Source organism: Notamacropus eugenii, chromosome 1, assembly GCF_028372415.1.
Source record: "Notamacropus eugenii isolate mMacEug1 chromosome 1, mMacEug1.pri_v2, whole genome shotgun sequence".
In the NCBI taxonomy this organism is placed as follows: domain Eukaryota; kingdom Metazoa; phylum Chordata; class Mammalia; order Diprotodontia; family Macropodidae; genus Notamacropus; species Notamacropus eugenii.
This window is the reverse complement of record NC_092872.1, coordinates 510723328-510741569: the sequence shown is the minus strand read 5'-3', so window position 1 is coordinate 510741569 and position 18242 is coordinate 510723328. Positions and strand designations below refer to the sequence as shown.

At 36.0% G+C, this 18242-nt stretch overlaps 1 pseudogene; it reads left to right on the top strand.

The window, feature by feature from the left end:
• Positions 1 to 3349: 3349 nt before the first annotated feature.
• Positions 3350 to 4310, top strand: LOC140518670 (uridine phosphorylase 1 pseudogene; annotated as a pseudogene).
• The last annotated feature ends 13932 nt before the right edge of the window (positions 4311 to 18242 follow it).

Genomic DNA, 18242 nt, shown 5'->3' with positions numbered 1-18242 from the left:
AGAAATAGTAAACAATTACAGTTGTAGAAATATAAGCAAGTGTTGTTAGACCTATGAATGAGTTTACTTTGGAAGCCAATATTATGCTAACAGAGTGCCTAAAATGTCACAATCATTTGATCCAGAGATTCTTCTGGTAGGCATGTACCCGAGAGTACTAATGACAAAAATTAAGACCCAATATACAACAAAATATTTAGAGTAGCAACTTTTGTAGTAGCAAAGAACTGGAAACAAAATAAATATCCATCAGTTGGGGAATGGCTAAACAAGCTGCGGTACCTGAATGCAATAGAGAATTGCTGTGCTATGAGAAAATATGAACTGGAAATTAATGCTGAGAGAAGTATGGAAAAAATTGTATGGACTGAAAAAAATGAAATTAGCAGTAGAAGGAAGAAAGCAAGGAAGGAAGGAAGGAGAGAAGGGAAGGAGGGAAGGAAAGAGGAAAAAATTAATCATTTAATTTTTCCTATGTTCTAGGTGCAGTGCTAAGGACTTTACAAATATTACTATATTTGAAGTAATGCAATCAATTATTATAAAAATGAAAATGGAAAGAATGACAGCCATAAAAAACATTCAAAACTGAATACAGTAAAATTGCAATCGGTAAACAGTTATGTATTAAGCAACTGTAATGCCCAGGGCACCAAAATGGCTACATGTAGCCCCAAAGTAGAAATATCGGATGCATCTCTTCATGATTTTTCCCCAAATGTTATGTTACTTTCGACATAGAACACTGAATATAGTTTATGTGTGTGTATATGTGTGTATATATGTATATATGTGTGTTAGTTTTGATGAATTCAGTTTTGTTGTTGTTAACAAAGGATCCCTTTAGATAACCATATTTCTTGGTCAAGTATCAGGAGAGATCATTAGAAGAGAATACCTATTATAAAATGTTTGATTTTTAAACATTTTTAGAAGCTTTGAAACTCTACGCATAAAGTTATGGCTAAAATGATGAACCAGCTAGCTTTTTAGATTCATTAATCTGAATAGATTTTTAGCTATATGAACTCTTGTCACATATTTCAGTGACTATATAAGCTCATTGGTGGGGGCACTTTGCTAGCTGATATGTAATTAATGCTTAAAGTTTTGCAAAAAAATGTATTATGTTTATTTTCCCATCTGATATTTGCAAAAGCTCTGTAAGTTATTATTATATATCCCTATTTTGCAAATGAGAAACTAAGACTAAGAGGTTGTGACCTGCCAAGGGCCATGCAAGTGACTGAGCCACTGAAGGTATATTTGAACTCAGATCTTCCTAACTTCCACTTGATCATTCTATCACATAGATACTAACTAGTAACGTGTTGCTAGTTGTAGGTCAGTTGTTCAGTTGTGTCTGACTCTTTTTGACCTCATGGACCATAGCACACCAGGCCCTTCTATCCTTCAGTATCTCTTGAAGTCTGTCCAACTCATGTTTGTTGCTTCCACGACACTATTCATCTCACCATCTGTCAACTGCTTTTCCTTTTGCTTCAAACTTTCCCATCATTAAGGTCTTTTTCAGTAAATGCTGTCTTCCATTATGTAGCCAAAGTATTTAAGCTTCAGTATTTCACCTTTCAGTGGATAGTCTGAATTATTTTTTTTCACCATTGAATGATTTGATCTCCTTGATGTCATTTAGATCATTCTTATATTGTCTCATAGTTTTCCATACTTTCTTCAAATCATATCTGATTTTTGCAATAAGAAGCTTATGATCTGAGCTATATCACTTCCAAGTCTTATTTTAAATGACTGTGTAGAGTTTCTCTACCTTTTGCTGAAAAAAATATAATCAATTTGGTTTTGAAATTGACCATCTGCTGTTGTCCATGTGTAGAGTCACCTTTAAGGTTGTTGAAAAAGAGTGTTTTCTGTGATCTTGATACAACTCCATTAGTCTCTATCCTGCTTTGTTTTGTACTCTAAGGTCAAACTTGCCTGTCATTTCAACTATCTTTTGATTTCCTACTTTAACACTCCAATTCTCTAAGATCAATCAATCTTTTTTATGTTATTTCTAGATGTTGTAGGTCTTCATAGAACTAATCAACTTTGGCCATCTTTGCTTAGAGCGTAGACTTGTGTTATAATGATTTGCCTTGGATTTGAACAGATATCATTCTGTCTTTTTTGAGGTTATGTCTATGTCATCTCAGAGCTCTTAGATTGGTTATTATGACCAAAAAAAAGGAAAATTATAAATATTGGAAAGGATGTAGGAAAATTGGGACACTAATTCACAGCTGTTGGAGTTGTCAACTAATTCAACCATCCTGGAGAGTAATTTGGAACTATGTCCAAAGGGCAAACAAACTGTGCATACTCTTTCATTTAGCAATACTGTTACTAGGTCTGTATCCCAAAGAGCTCATAAAAAAGGGGAAAGGACCTATATGTACAAAAATATTTATAGCAGCCCTTTTTGTGTTGGCAAAATCTTGGAAACTGAGGGGATATTCATCAACTGGGGAATGGCTGAATGAGCTGTGGTATAAGACTGTAAAGGAATTCTGTTGTACAATAAGAAATGCTACTGTGCCATAAGAAATGATGAACAGGCAGATTTCACGAAAAAAAAAAAAAACATGAAAAGACTTGAACAAACTGACACAAAGTGAAATGAGCAGAACCAGAAAGACATTGTACACAGTATCAACAACATTGCGTGATGGTCAACTCTGAATGACTCAGATCTTCTCAGCAGCACAATGGTCTAAGACAAGTATAAAGAAATCAGGAAGGAAAATGCTGTCCGTACCCAGATGAAGAAGTGATCTGGACTCTGAAAGAAGATTGAAGAAAACTTTTTTTCACTTACTTTATATCTTTTTCATGACTTTTTTTCTTTTCATCTGTATCTTCTTTCACAACTAATTAAGATATATGTTTTACATGATAGTATGTGTATAACCTATATCAAATTGCCTAGCCTTTTAGGAAGATGGGAGAGGGAGTGAGAAGAAAAATTTTGAACTCAAAATCTTGGGAAAATGAATGCTAAAAATTGTCTTGACATGTAATTGGCAAAAAAGAATGTTTTTTTAAAAAAATTAAATAAAAGAAGGTGACATACCAATGCCCAAATAAAATCTACTCAGACCTTCTCCTACTCAAAAGTTAAGAAAAAGGAGCAAGGAGTCATCCCAGGGAGTGTGAGGAGTCAGCAACTGTGCAAGACCCGGCTATCCCAGCTGAGAGAAGTTTCCACGGTGCCCCATTTTACTTAACCTGACTAGGATCAGCAGACCACTCAGAGCACACATCGCAGCGCACGTGGCTCAGGTATGCCCTGTGTCAACCCTTAGCCACACCAAAGTCCAATTGAAGCTAAAGAATGGCAACTTAGGAAAAGAAGTCTGAAAATCTGCAGTGTTCAGGTGAATACTCAATTCACCTTTCAAACCCAAATATCTCAGAAATGAAGGAAGGTATCCTTTACCATTTCAATCTTGGAACTAAAACCCATGATTTACAGGCCATGTTTGGAGATGTAAAGTTTATATGTGTTGGAGGAAGTCCTGCCCAAATGAAAGCTTTCATTAGCTATGTTGGTGAAGAGTCGGGACTTGCACAACCTGGCATGGACCATCCTAACATTCGTGAAGGAACTGACCACTATGCTATGTATGAGTTTGGACCTGTGTTATCAGTTAGCCATGGTATGGGAGTTCCTTCCACTGGAATCATGTTACATGAACTCATCAAGTTACTGTATCATGCCAAGTGTTTGGACATTGTTGTTGTTTGCATTGGCACATGTGGTAGAATAGGTGGAGCTTGGGTCAGTGGTGCTAACTAGAAAAGCTGGGGATTCTTGCTTCAAACCTGAATTTGAACAAATCGTTTTGGGGAAACACATAGTATGAAAGGCGGAAATCAGTGATGACCTAAATCAAGAATTAATGGCATGTGCCAAGGAGAAGAATGAGTTTAATACTGTTATAGGGAACACCATGTGTACCTTAGATTTCTATGAAGGTCAAGCTGGGCTAAATGGTGCTTTCTGCTCATATACTGACAAGGATAAGCAAGAATATTTACAGGCAGCTTATGATGCAGGAATCAGAAACATTGAGGTGAAATCTTCTATCTTTACAGCCATGTGTGGTGCTAGTGGCATCAAAGCCGCTGTCGTGTGTGTTACTCTTCTAAATCATCTCCGTGAAGATCAGATTAGCAGCCCCCATGAGGTCCCTGTTGAGCATCAAAAGAGACCACAGAAGTTAGTAGGATACTTCATCAAGAAACATCTAGGAGGAAAAGCACGAAAATGTTGGGGGTTTTTAATAATTTAAGAAAACACTGTGATTGTTTGCAATTAAAATATATCCTAGTTGTATTCTTTCTAACATTTTGTAAATCAAATATCAAATAAAAGTGACTTGTTCTTAAAAAAATAAAAAAGAATAAGGAGCAAGTCTGGACCTGTGAGTTCATCAGTAAACTCCAGATGGGGACAATTTCCCTATTAATAGAGATGATAAAACTCCTTCAGGATGGCATCTTCTCTGCAATTTGTAGTCTTAGAGAGTTGCCCAAAGTACTGACAGGCTAAATGATTTGCCCAGGATCTCACTACCAGTTTATATCAAAGGCAGAACTTGTACCAAGTTCTGCGATTTGAGAGCAACCTTCTATCTATAACGCCATACTAACTCCCACTCACAACTTATGCCATTATATAACAAAAAGGAAGAAAGAAAACTCCAATTTTTCCCATGTTTAAATGGCTTCTGTTACTCTAGAATTCTTCTTAATAATAGTAAAACTTTACCTCAAAAACTCTGAAGATAGCTAATATTTGCTTTCTACATTAGGGACATATGCATGGAGTTTACTCTTGTTTTGGTTCTCAAAATGTTAATTTCACTAGTGGTTAGAGCCAATAAATTTTGAAAAGAAATGACATTATAATAGTAATACAACTTTGTAATCAAATATTAATGCTTTCCTAAATGTTTATTGTGCTGTTAAATTAAATGATTTCCATGCATGGGCAAAATAAACTACCTCAATTCAGAAAAGGAAGGGATATTAAATCAAATATCTAGCCATTTAACAACAGTTCCTGTCTTTTACCACTTGTAATGTCCTTTTTCTCAAATTAATCCTTAGAAGGAAGTTTGAAGTGCGGAGCAAAAATAAAAGAAAATGCACTTGTGACAAGGAAGCTTCTGCTCTAATTATGTAATTATTAGAGTTCAGAATTCACAAATTATACCTTGTGGTGTTGTTTAACTTGCTTTACTAACCTCTCATTTGTGTAAAAGCCTCGTTAATTATCTCTGAGTGACAGTTTTCTCTTTGGAAGACTGTATTTAACACCTTGGGTATGTAAGAAGGGAGAAGGAGTTTAGAATTTTAATGCAACATACAATTAAGTCACCTAAATTATGAGGCCTGTGATCCTAAGAACTGACAAACTCTCCCAGTAAGGTGCACATGTCACCTTCTTTCAGCATCCCACTTTTTCCATACAAAATAGTACTTTGCCTACTGTAGTTGGAAGAGGCACTGAAAACTTAAATGCAAATCATTAAAATAAAATAAAAAAGGAGGTTTGGGCTGAGGAAAACCTTGAGTAACTATTCTCCATAATGGAGATGATCCATAAACACTTGTCACCCTACTAAATCAAGTACAATCTACTAAGTCAGTAGAAGAGAAAGTTGTATTGGAGTCTTTGGCCGGCAATAAATTAATCAATCAATAAACATTTATTAAATTCCTTCTACATGCCAGGCATTGTGTTAAGTGACAAAGACAGGCGCACAACATGATATGAATCTCTCAGACAATGAGAAATTTTTAAAGAATGGATATGGATCTTTTGTTCTTTGAACAATAGTCACTTTATATAGTTCCTATATTATGGCAAAGCACTGTGCTACTGTGCCTTGTTTCAGAAGAATACAAAATGTATATAGCACATAATATCATTGCATGATTACTATGTTCTAGCTACTGTACTAAGAATTATGGTTATAAATTGTTCCCTTCCCTCAAGGATTTTACAAATTAATCTAGAATGAGACTATTACTTTATTAACTCAAGTGAAGCATAATTAGATACAATTGGACTGACCAACCCTTTAAAAATCTCATGAACAACAGGGGCATCTAGAAGTATGAAATTCTCCTGCCACTTAGCAATTCCATAAGCCCCAACAAATAACAAATTAAACCCATTGTACATCCAGGTCTTGTCGATCTATGCTTTAGATGCAATAGACCTAATATGAAACTAATTGGAAAGAATGGGGAGGAATGGGGAGGGGGAAAGAGTTGGGTAATGGGTCCTAATATTTACAGTGGAGTAGTTTCCATTATGGCAAAAAGAGCACTAGCTTAACTTTTATTTGGGTATTTTGTGGAACTTTTCCTCCTGAAGATGGGAAGTGACAATGAATTGAATCATAAGATCAAAGCTCTAAAACTAGAAGGACCACCTATTGCTCACCTCCTTATTTACTGGTGAAGAAATGAAGCCTAAAGAGATTTACTGGCTTACTCAAGGTTATGAAGGTAATATATAGTGAAACCTCAATTTAATCTCAGGTTCCTCTTACGCCAAATGTAGGACCTTTGCACCACACTTCTGCTGTCTACCACACTACTTCTGCTCATGGAATACTTTAGCTGTATCCTCTTCTGGAAAGACTTAATTTTAGACTTTGAAAGTCATTCACATGCTGTTGCCAACCTATCTTTCCAACCTCATCATACACTGCTTCTCTTCCTGCACTATATCCCAAGCTGGCTTTCTTTCTGTTCCTCACACATAACAATTTTTCTCCTATCTCTAAACTTTTATATTTACTGTTTTCCCTGATTGCAACACACTCCTTCCTCATCTTCAGTTTTTCATACCTGAAGGATACTCACCTTACACTCACATCATCTGATCAAATACCAGCTCCTATACTTTAGAAGCTGTGTAACTCAAAGCAAGGTTTTTATTCCCGTCTTCCAGATGAGGCAACTGAGAATGATGTGTTGATGAAAATAATTCTATCGGAATCATAGAGCTGTTGTGAGGAAGAAATGATAGGATAATAGATGAAAAATTCCCTTTGCCAAGAGAAGCTTTTGACAATTAAAATATCAACTTAGATTGTATCTGGAAGACAAAAATTTTGGATTCTTTATGTATTTCTAGCATTGAACGTAAGAACTGGCATATAAAAGGTGCATAGTAAATGTCTAATGAATTAAATAGATTTCCCCTAACTTAAATATCCCCCACATGTATATCTACATTCCTATCTATGATCGTAAATTCTTATTCAATGTTCTTTCTCAGTTACAAAGCAATATTTGCTCTAGCTTTAAAAAAAAATGCCTTCATGGTTGCTGTCTGTTCTCTTCCAAAAACAACTTTTCATTACTATCAAGGTCAAATGCATAATCATTTGAGCTAATAGCTAATCATTAAACTCTGATTCAACTGAATCCAAAGATATGGACCGGACCTGCAATTTAATTGGTACAAGGGACTTGTAAATGAGGAAATAACCCCTACCAATGGAGGTCAACTTCTTTCAACTTATTGTTTTAGAAAATTGCCAGAGAATTAACTCAGAGGTGAAATGATTTGGCTAGTGTCACACAGCCAATATGTTTAAGAGGTAGGATTTGAATCCAGGTCATCTGGGTATTTAGCCCAGCTCTCTACTAGTCTAGGATGCCTCTTGAATTTAAAGAAATTTTATTATTCCACTTTTTTTACAGTTAGTCTCTTATGACAGTCTCTTAAAATTAAGTCAACTTAGTAGGTTCTAGGAGAACTTCCTAACTCAGATTACCTGAATTGTCCCATACCACCCCCACCCCCATCCCCACTTTCCTTCTGTAGACTCCTAGTGAGTCACATATATGTTGGGTTCTCACCTAGTGGGGAAAAAAAACAGACAATTACCATAAAGTTTTGTTCAGAGATGTGTCTAGTAATGTACCCCAAATGAGAAAGCACATTGGATAAGAATTCATCATTATAGAAAGGAATGAAAATGAGAAGACATCTTGGAATTAAACTAATACACCCATTATATTTTTCAGTTGAAGAAACTGAGGCCTCAGAAGGACAGTGATTGCTTAGTTAAGGCTCTTGTCACCTGTCTTCTACAGGACTGCAGTAATCTCCCAACTGGTCTCCAGCCCTATCCATCCTTCATCTATACAGATGTCAAAGATTTTTATTAAACACAGATATAACCTTGGCACTCAGTAAATCCCAGTAGCTCCCTATTGCTTCTAAAATCAAATTATTAGCTTTTCTTTAAAGCTCTTAAGGTCATTAACATGCTAGTCCCAAACTATCCATCCAGCCTCATCACACCATACTCCTCTTCCTACAGTGCAACCAAAACTGACCTTCTTTATGTTCCTCACACATAGAATTCTTTCTCCCATCTCTACGCTTGGGCTGTTTCCCATCTAAAATGCACTTCTTTCTAACCTTCATCTCAAAAGACCCCTTTTTACCTTCATGATGCAACTTAAGAACTATTTTCTGCAAGAAGCCTTTCCTGATTCCCCAACTCCAATGTTATCCTTTCCTAAATGGTCTATATCCAGGTATCTTATACTTATATAGAATGGATTGTATATGTGTGTATACATACACATATATGTGTGTGTGTATGTATACACATTTCTTATTTCCCTAGATAAAATTTAGGCTCCTTAAGAGTAATGATTTGTTTCGTATTTAATATCTGTTTATACAAGGCCTAACAGAAGACAGACTAGAGCATAATAGACATTTGATCATTGCTTGGAGATTGCTTGGTTGCTCAACTATACACAGATACATTACCTAGTAGAGATCAGAATATAGGTCCTCATACTCTTGATCTGTTTACTACATTTGGCTTTTTTTTTAGAAATTTATGTGTATATGCATGTGTGTGTGTGTGTGTGTGTGTGTGTGTACGTGTAATCAAATTCCCACTTATTATAATCCTCTACAGATTTACCTAAATTAAATGAAGAAAATTGATTCATATATATGTATATATACATATACGTATATATCCACATTATGTATGTATATATACACATGCACATGTATGTTTGTATATGTGTATATATGTATAAGCATATGTGTGTGCGTATTTTCCAAGGTCACACAGTATCATAGAATGTTTGAGTCAGTAATCTCCATAGAAAACCATCAAGTATCTAGTGCCCTAATTTTTCCAATGAGTAAACTAAGCCTTCTCAATATCAAAGTCACATAGCTGGATAGTGACAGAGTTAGAACTCCAATTCAGGTCCCTTGCCTTATAGATAACTGATCTTTTTAAAATCCCACACTACATCCTTTTGACAGGGAAAAAATGAAGTCTTCTTCCACCTGCCCTACACTTTCTTCACCAGGTCATTCACCTTTCTATAAATAGTCTTTGTATAAGACTAATTGATTTTAATTGGTTAAATAAAACTTGGGAACTGATCACTTAGGCAGTTAACATGGTGGGGGGTGGGGGTGGGAAGAAGAGAGAGAAACACACCAGAATAGGGACTTGAGCTAATAGTATTGGAAGAAAGACACCTTCAACTCTTCCTGGGTATGAATGAGTCTGTACTACTCTCAGGGAGTAATGTAACTTTGCTTTGGGAAACCTAACCTATTAGAGTGAGGACGAATGCTTAAAAAGGCTAAACTGGTCATACATATTCTTGATGCCACTTTTGGCAGCAAATTGTTGTTAACAAGCAGCAACCTACTTATACCCACTATGTATTTTGCATTTATTGCCTTTTGTGATCTATAATTTTGATTTTTCTAAGGTTGTGGGGTTCCATGAGAAACCATTTAGCCCTTTAGTTATTTAACCATTTAACAACACAGTGAGAATGTTGGAGTTAAGAAGTTGGGCTTTGTGAGTACTGAGCAGCTTAAGGTCAATGAAAGCATGGCACCATTTCTCAAATGTAATCCCACCCTGACCTCCTTCTGCTTGTCATTTCTGACCTAGAGTCATTCTCTATATCTAGACTCAGAGTTTCCTTCTTCCCTACTCTCCCACAGGAAGGAACAAAGGTTAGCATCATTAACTGGGACTTTCATTCAGGAAATATTTAAAAGACATTGTGCTAGATAGTACAAGAAACACAAAAGTAAATTATTTTCCCTACACAGTACAAAGACAGATTGAAGTTTGCTGTAAAGAAAAAAGTTCCTGGCAATTTTAGATCTTCGAAGTTCAACAGGCTGCCTGGAAGAGTGATAAAACTTTCCTCTCTACTAGTCTAGAAGCTAAAGCTGGATGTCCACTTGTGGAGTATGTTATAGAAGGGATTCACCATTTGGGAAAGCTTGAACTAGGTGGTCTCTGAGGTTATGTGGCTCTATGAGAAGGAGAAAAGAAGTAGAATTGAGTAAATTGCCCAGTGGCGCTTAGACCAACCTCATGCTGCTTCCAAAATGTTTTATGAACTCTTTGATAAAGAATTTAAAGAACCAACCATGATTCCCCCTTTATAGGAGGTCTTCTCTATAAAGTACCTTATACTTTCAGTGCCTCAGAGGAAATCAGAAAAGGCGAGGAGGTTGGGTGGAGGGAGAGTGTTGGAGGAGCAGAGTAGCATGAATCTCATCTATTGCCTAAATCATTAAGCTTAACCCTCTAGCCAAATCCAATAAACATCTGATGTACTCCACGATCTGTGATCTGTATTTTGTGTTAACAAGTGCAGTGCTATATACCCTAATGAACATAACTAGAAATTTTTGATAAATAACCCCATTTTTAATTTTGCTGCTGCCCAAACACTGAGCAATGATATGGTTGATGCATTACTCTCTAAAGTCTAAAGTTTCTACCCCTTAGGTTAGGGATTTGGAATAGTAGTTAAAATCTGATTATGCTCTTTAGAAAAAAAGAGGAAATCAAAGTACTGTATTTCCAAATGGTTTCTTGACTAAGTGACAGAATATACCATTTGCCCCTTCCTTAAATAAGGTTTCTGGGAAGTGATTATGACCAAGTTTTGAAGGAAACCTAATAACAGTAATAGCAGTTTCTAGTCCTATAATACGTTATAGCCAAAAATAATGCTTTATATTTCACTGAACCCTAATAACAACTCCAGAAAAGTGCTTTTAGCCCCATTTTACAGATGAGGAAATCAGAGCTAAAAGAGAGAGGTTCATTGATTAGTTGAAGGGCAACCCAGCCACCAAGTGGCGGAGTCAACAATAAAACTCAAACCAAGCACCTTTTCTGCACCACCATTGTCAAATACCTGGAGATAAGAATGCTGCTCTACATCTATCTATAACATATTAGAGTAGGCACTTGGTATCTGATTAGTCATGTTTTGGAACTGCATTAAAATAACACTAGATTTGAATTAGATGTTCTAAAAGTATACAGTGATGTTGCTTTCATAGATTGACCACAACTTTAGAGTTAAACAGAAGAAAATCATCTTTTCTTTCATCATGCAGAACCTTGTTGGAATCTTAGTCTACTACATAGGTGGGTAATGACAGTTTTCTTTCTCACAACTTGTAGATATGAGCAATTCACAGTGGCAAGAAATGCTGGAGAAATCATGTTGTCACATCTAGCTGCAGCAAGCTATCCTTTTAAGTCCAGGTCAGTAAGAGATGGCCATCTTCCTGCCTGATCCCTGAAAAAAAATGATGCCAAGCTTTCTCAAAGTCCTAGAGTAGCAGGAAGTTGTATAAATCTACAACCCCAAGACATAGGGGAAAATAATGAAGGAATATAAAGAAACAGGAGAAGAGTTTGATGAACTGATGTAAAGTGAAGTAGAGCCAATTAAGAAGAGAACACTTTTCAGAAAAGGGACATAAATGTATGCTTGAAAGAAAGAAAGAGAGTATAACATAGCATTTCCCATGACTTAGCAGAGCAAAAGAATGTTGAAAGAATCTCTAGGGAAAATTTCCTTGTCACTACTATATAGTAGTGGTTTAGGATTTTAGACCTGAATTAGATTTCTCTCTCTTTCTCTCTCTGTCTCTCTCTGTCTGTCTGTCTCTCTCTCTGTCTCTCTCTCTCTGTCTCTCTGTCTCTCTCTGTCTCTGTCTGTCTGTCTGTCTCTCTCTGTCTGTCTGTCTGTCTCTCTCTCCCAACTTTTTGATCACTATCTTATCTATACTAGCTCATAGTTTGCAATTCTTTCATATCCTTGTTATAGGGGTTTGAGAGCACATTGGGTTCCTGAAATGTACAAGGATAAACATTTTCTTTCATTCCACTAAGTGATCTGACAGTATCTTAGTCTTTGAGCCAAACAGTAGATAGCTCAAAGGGTTTAAAGAGATACAACCATAATCTTCGAGAGAAAGACTAAGAGGAGGAAAGTGGCCTTTAGGAACTAAGTGGGAAATAACTGGTGCCACAAGCAAATAGAGATTACCAAGGTCATACTGAGCAGGGGCAGAGAAGGGAAACATCAAGAGGTGATGCTACCAATGAGTACACCTCTTCAATGACTAATGGAAGATCCAAGAAAAGAGTCTGCCTTTTCCCCAACTTCCCTTCCCAGTGCTGTGCATTGTTGGACAATGGCATAGAATCTACTTCTTTGTTCATTCTAGTGACATGAATTTTTGTTGGAACCCTAAGAAAATTAGGAGTCAGAAATAAATAATAATCTAAATTAAGGTACAGAGCCAATTATTTGCCTTAAAGTAAGGATTTTATTCTTAATTTGATACTGAGCTCTTCTAACTATATTCCTAACATTTTATTTAGTATAGGGGTAGGGTGCCTATGGCCTGGAGGCCACATATGGCCTTCTTCATCCTTGGATGGGGCCTTTGGACTGAGTCAAAGTTTGACAGAACAAACCATTTTATTAAGGGAATTTGTTCTGTGAAGTTTGAATCCACTCAAAGGGCCACACCTGAGGACCTAGAGGGCCACATGTGGCCTCCAGGCCCAAAGGTTCCCCACCTCTGGTTTAGTATAAATTTCATAATCTAGCAGAAGAAGGAACCATATGAACCTATGGGACCACTGTATTGCCCCTAGACTTTCTTTTTTTATTAAAAAAAAAAAGAGCCATTTGTTATAACAGGGTGTGGCTAATTAAATTCCCAAGGACAACATCTCTCTAAGATAGGAGAACGATGCTAGCTTTAACTTCCAAAGCAAGATCCAAAACAACTAGATTTCATACTTATCATACGTAATCTGCACTTTAATGAAGCTGTGATTCATCAGTGTTCAAATTTCCACTCATGGCCTTTCCTCCTGTAAAATTTTATGAATGAATGTAAAAGTCTCTACTTAGTCCTTTTATCCATGTCTTTTCCATAAATTCTTCATAAAAGACCTCCCCAATACACCCTAGAGATGTAATGGCAGATTCTACTATGATGGGCCTGCTTCAAGTATAGTCCTGGAAAACTGCTATATTTTTGGCCTATGATCAGGCAAGCTAAATGCAAAGAAATTCCTTATAAGTAGGTTAGGCTCATGACGGCAAGTTTTTTGGCTACAATGACCAGTCAAGTATGTTGAAGTTATTTTAAATGTGTAGAATGTATTTTTGTACATTTGTTATCTCCCATAGTAGATTATAAGCTTTCTGAATCAAAGATCCTATTTTATTTATCTTCGTATCATTGTTCAATGATTATAATAGGCTTCTATATAGAGGAGACAAGTCTCAATCAGTAAGGAGTCAAATTGTATTTATTAAGGTGACTACTGTATGTCAGGCACTGTTACTTTCTTTTATTGTGTATTTTATTAATATCTTTTGCTTTTACAAAATCTTTTTTTAACATGTCCCTCTGGATCCATTACTCAATGAGCCATCATTTCTAACAAAAAATGAAAACAAAGAAGGGGGAAAGTTAGTTCAGCAAAAGCAGCCAATACATTTACTGAATCTGATAGTCTATGCTATGTTTCATATCCCAAATCTATCACTAAAATGCATGTTCCTTGAATAAATGAGTGAAATTTGTTGCTCACTACCATCTTCCATCAGAGAATAAAAGGAAAAATAGGAAACTCAATATAGCAAATTCTGATATTTTTAGTGACTCCTATAAGGATATTTTTGAATAATGGGTTTAGAATGAAAAAGAAACTTAGAGATACCTTTACGTCATTTTATAGGTGAGTAATTTGAACCTGGAGTGATTAAGTGATTTTCCCAAGTAGTAAGGTAGAGGAACTACAATTTGAGTTCAGGTCATCTGACTCCAAAACTAACTAAAACTAATGGTTTGTTGATTACCTTGTGATACTCTCATGTCTTTCCAAGTCTGCACATTCACTGGTATAGCTAAGGCAGTGAAGGACACAGTGGACCTAGCTTGTGGCAGTTCTAACAAATAAAAGCAGGCTGAGGGTAAGGAATATATATATTACCACCATCCTGAGAGTAGAAAGATCTAAATTTCATGTTGATAACACTCCTTTTATCATATCTCCTGATCTCACTCAACCTACCCTGGCTAGAAATCTCTGCCCCGTCCCTCTCCTTTCCTACCTCCAACTCAATTCCTTGACTTATCATGTCAAGTAATAGTGGATCTCACTCAGCCTGGCTTCTGTTTTACATTAACTAAAATCCTGAATCTCATTCTGCTTCAAATGTTTCCTTAAATCTAGTGATTAGGGGAATCATCAGGGTATTGCCCAGCTCCAGTGGCACATTTACCATGTTCTGTACCCCTGTCTTAGAAGGGTTATCAGATCTTTGCTCATTCACCCTATTCCTTACTTGTGATATCTTCCTCCTGGTCTCTTATGCATCCCATAAATCCTTCAAGGCCAGGCACAACATCCTCCACAAACCTTCATCTCACCAATCAATCAGTAAAGAATCATTAAGTGCCCACTGTGGGCCAAGTTCATTTTACAGCTTGAGACTTGGTTAGAGACAGCTCACCACTGAATAATAGTGGATCCAAGGGACAATCCAAGGCAGGACAGTAGAAGGAAAATGATATCCCATCTTCCAAACAGATAACATATCTGAGTTATGGATAACGGTTAAATCCTAATTGGCAATAATGTAAACTTCTTCTGGATTGACACAGTAAACATGGAAACGAATGAGCTGTTGTTTTTCAGACCTGGATGGTAGTCATTCAAAATGAAAAGTAATTTCAACCCAGGAGGCAAACTTTATATTTTAATCAGGTATGACAGAGTGGTAACAATAAGTGGGCATTTGAGGTGAGGGAATATCATTTTTTTCCTAGCTGGGATTTGAGTTTTTAGAAAGCTACAGTATATTGCCAAAGGAAGTCAGTCTACAGCTTTGTCTGTAGATGCCAAGGAAATAGCCTTTAAAACATTGTCCAGATAACATAATTAATGGGGAAATCATCTTTACTCTTCAAAACAGGAACCACTCAGATACCTCATGCCCCTTGACTCTTCTAGCAATAATACTTGGCCTATTTAACTAATAAAAAGGCTGAGCTAGGAGTCAGTCATAAAAAATGGGATTTGTGTATGTCTGCACTTTACCCTGCTGCTGTCCTGCAGAGTATGTTCAAAATCTAAATATTGAGGCAATATCTGAGAAAATTATTTGATGACATTCTTTATTACCGCAATAAAACTTCCTGTTAAACCCTCTCATACAAATGTCTTCGTTTTCTTTAAAGTGGAACTTCTATCTAATTGATTTGGGGATGAAGTGTAGTTTTTCTCTTCACTAAAGCTATTGGACTTGAATTCTAAAACTGTCTTTCCATGAACAACATTCCTGTTTGTTTTTTAAAAAATGCAATTAAGTATGTGCCGAATGAAGAAACCACAGATGGATATTTTCTAACACATTAAATTTCTTGAATCAAATAGTGTATATAATTTATATATGTAATGTTCTGAAGATTTCATATCTCCTATGTCTCCATCTCCATATAAATAATTTATATGCTTTAATATTTCAATAAAGCCAGTAGGGTTCATGTTGCTCTGCATCTCTCTTTCCAATATCCAGGAAAGTAACTCAGCCTGTAAAATATTTACTCTATTAATCTTAACATGTTGAGGGAATTTTCTTAATTGTTCAGAGTTTTATATGACAATTCATAAAATGAATGTTCTTTCAGTCACTAATAGATGATTGCCAACTGACACTTTGCTCTTGCCTATTAAACTTTTCTCTCATGTAATCTACGGAGTAAAGAAAGTAGATACAAAGTAAAGTTGGGAGGGAGTATTTTCTAAGATATTTTGTTAATTAATTAATATAATACTAATACACAAATCCCTGAAGGTAGCAAAAATAATGAATGCCTTTGGCAAAAATATAAAGAAACCAGACAACATGACCCAAAAGCATTCAGTTTAATTCAACAGGCCTTTATTATATACCTACTATATACATGCCATTTTTTCCAGGTACATTTGTAGGTTCTAGTAAATGAAATAAGAGCATTTAATAAGCTTGTGCATGCTATATTACAGTCACTCTGTTAAATGCTGCAAATGATATGGATCTAAGAACCTTAAACACACTCTATAGAATCATGGAATAATGGAATTGGCTCAGTACTTTGGAAAGGAATTGACCAATCAACAAATATTTGTCAAGCACCTACTAAGTCCCAGGCTCTGTGGAAGGCCCTAGGGATACAAAGACAAGAATGAAACAGTCCTTTCCTTTAGAGAGCATATATTCCATAGGGGAAAGCAACTTAGATGTATTTAAGTAATACATAATATACACAAAATAAACATATGGCAATTTAGAGGTGGGGAGTACATGAAAGGAAATAATATGCAATAATTTTGAAAAGGAAGGCTAAATTCAAGTGAAGGTCTTTAAATGCAAATGGAGGAAAGCATATTGTAATCTAGAGTTTGTTTGCTTGTTTCTTGCAGTAGAGTGATATGGCCAGATTGACACTTCAAGAATACCACTTTGGTAGTTTATGGAGGATAGATTGCAAAGAGGATAAATTTGAGGCAAGGAACCTAATTAAGGTAGTTATTGCAATAATCTAGGTGAGAGGTGATAAGGATCTTAACTATGGTGGTAATCAGATGAATGTAGAATAGTTGGATATGAAGGACTGTGGAGGTAAAATTAACAAAACTTGATAATTGATTGAATATAGCATGAGGAGGGATAAAAGGATATGCAGGGCAGGGAGAAATAGTCCAACATGACTCCCTTGTCACCCCGGTCGTGAACCTAGTTGACTGAAAAAAAAAATGTTAGTTCCCTAACACAAATAAGAAAGGTAGGAAAAGAAGTGAGTGTGGGAAAAAAGATGATGAGTTTTGTTTTAGACCTATCAGGTTGGAATTGACAGTGAGAGACAACAACAGAGAAAGACAGAGAGAATAGTAGAAGAGTTCTTTACCTGGGATCAGCAATTTTTTTTTGCAGTTAGTATTTTGATAGGTGCATTTCAATATAACTGGTGTTCTTCTTAATTCCATGTGGTTAATTTTTATGCATTTAAAAACATTATTCTGAAAAGGAAAGCATAGGCTTCATCAGACTACCAATGAAGTTCATGACATATATATTTTCAAAAGCATAAGAACTGCTGGTATAAAGCATGAAGATGCTCAGAACAGAGATTTGAGGTTTTCCTACAGTTGGGAGGCAAGGAGAGTTGTGGGAGGAAAAGCATGAATGATAGTCCAGGAAAAAAGGAAAATTTGGCAGTAAGACTGGAAGAGAAGCTAGAAAAAGTAGTCTCACACACACACACAGACACACACACACACACACACACACACTCAGACACATAAAGAAAAACAGTATCTTGCAGAAGAAACATAAAACATCAATCACTATCTTTAAAAACTGCATTTTGCAACCTTAAGGAAGCATGGCAAAAGATGATGGATCAAAATGAACACCAGTCCTTTGTATCTCAGGCACCATAAACATATGTTGAATTTCAACATATCGGTCGAAATGCTTCTCCTAAATTGCCAAGTGAGGTATTTGTTTCCCATTCTTTTCCCAGTAGTGGGGACAGATTTGCACTAATTCATTTACACTCTTTCAACAGACACTCTTATCTTCACAGCTTCATCACTGATCAGTAAATTTACAACAAAGTATGACTTATCATAGAGTGAAGTTAACTGTTCCAGACACATATGGAACCTATTATTTTAGTATGATTCACTCCATTCTCTAATCAAGGAATCTTACTAGCTCATATTTAAGAGCATGTTGACTATGACTGATAAAGACTTGGAGTCTTAAGCATTCCATGAGGAGCACTTATGAAATACTCCTAA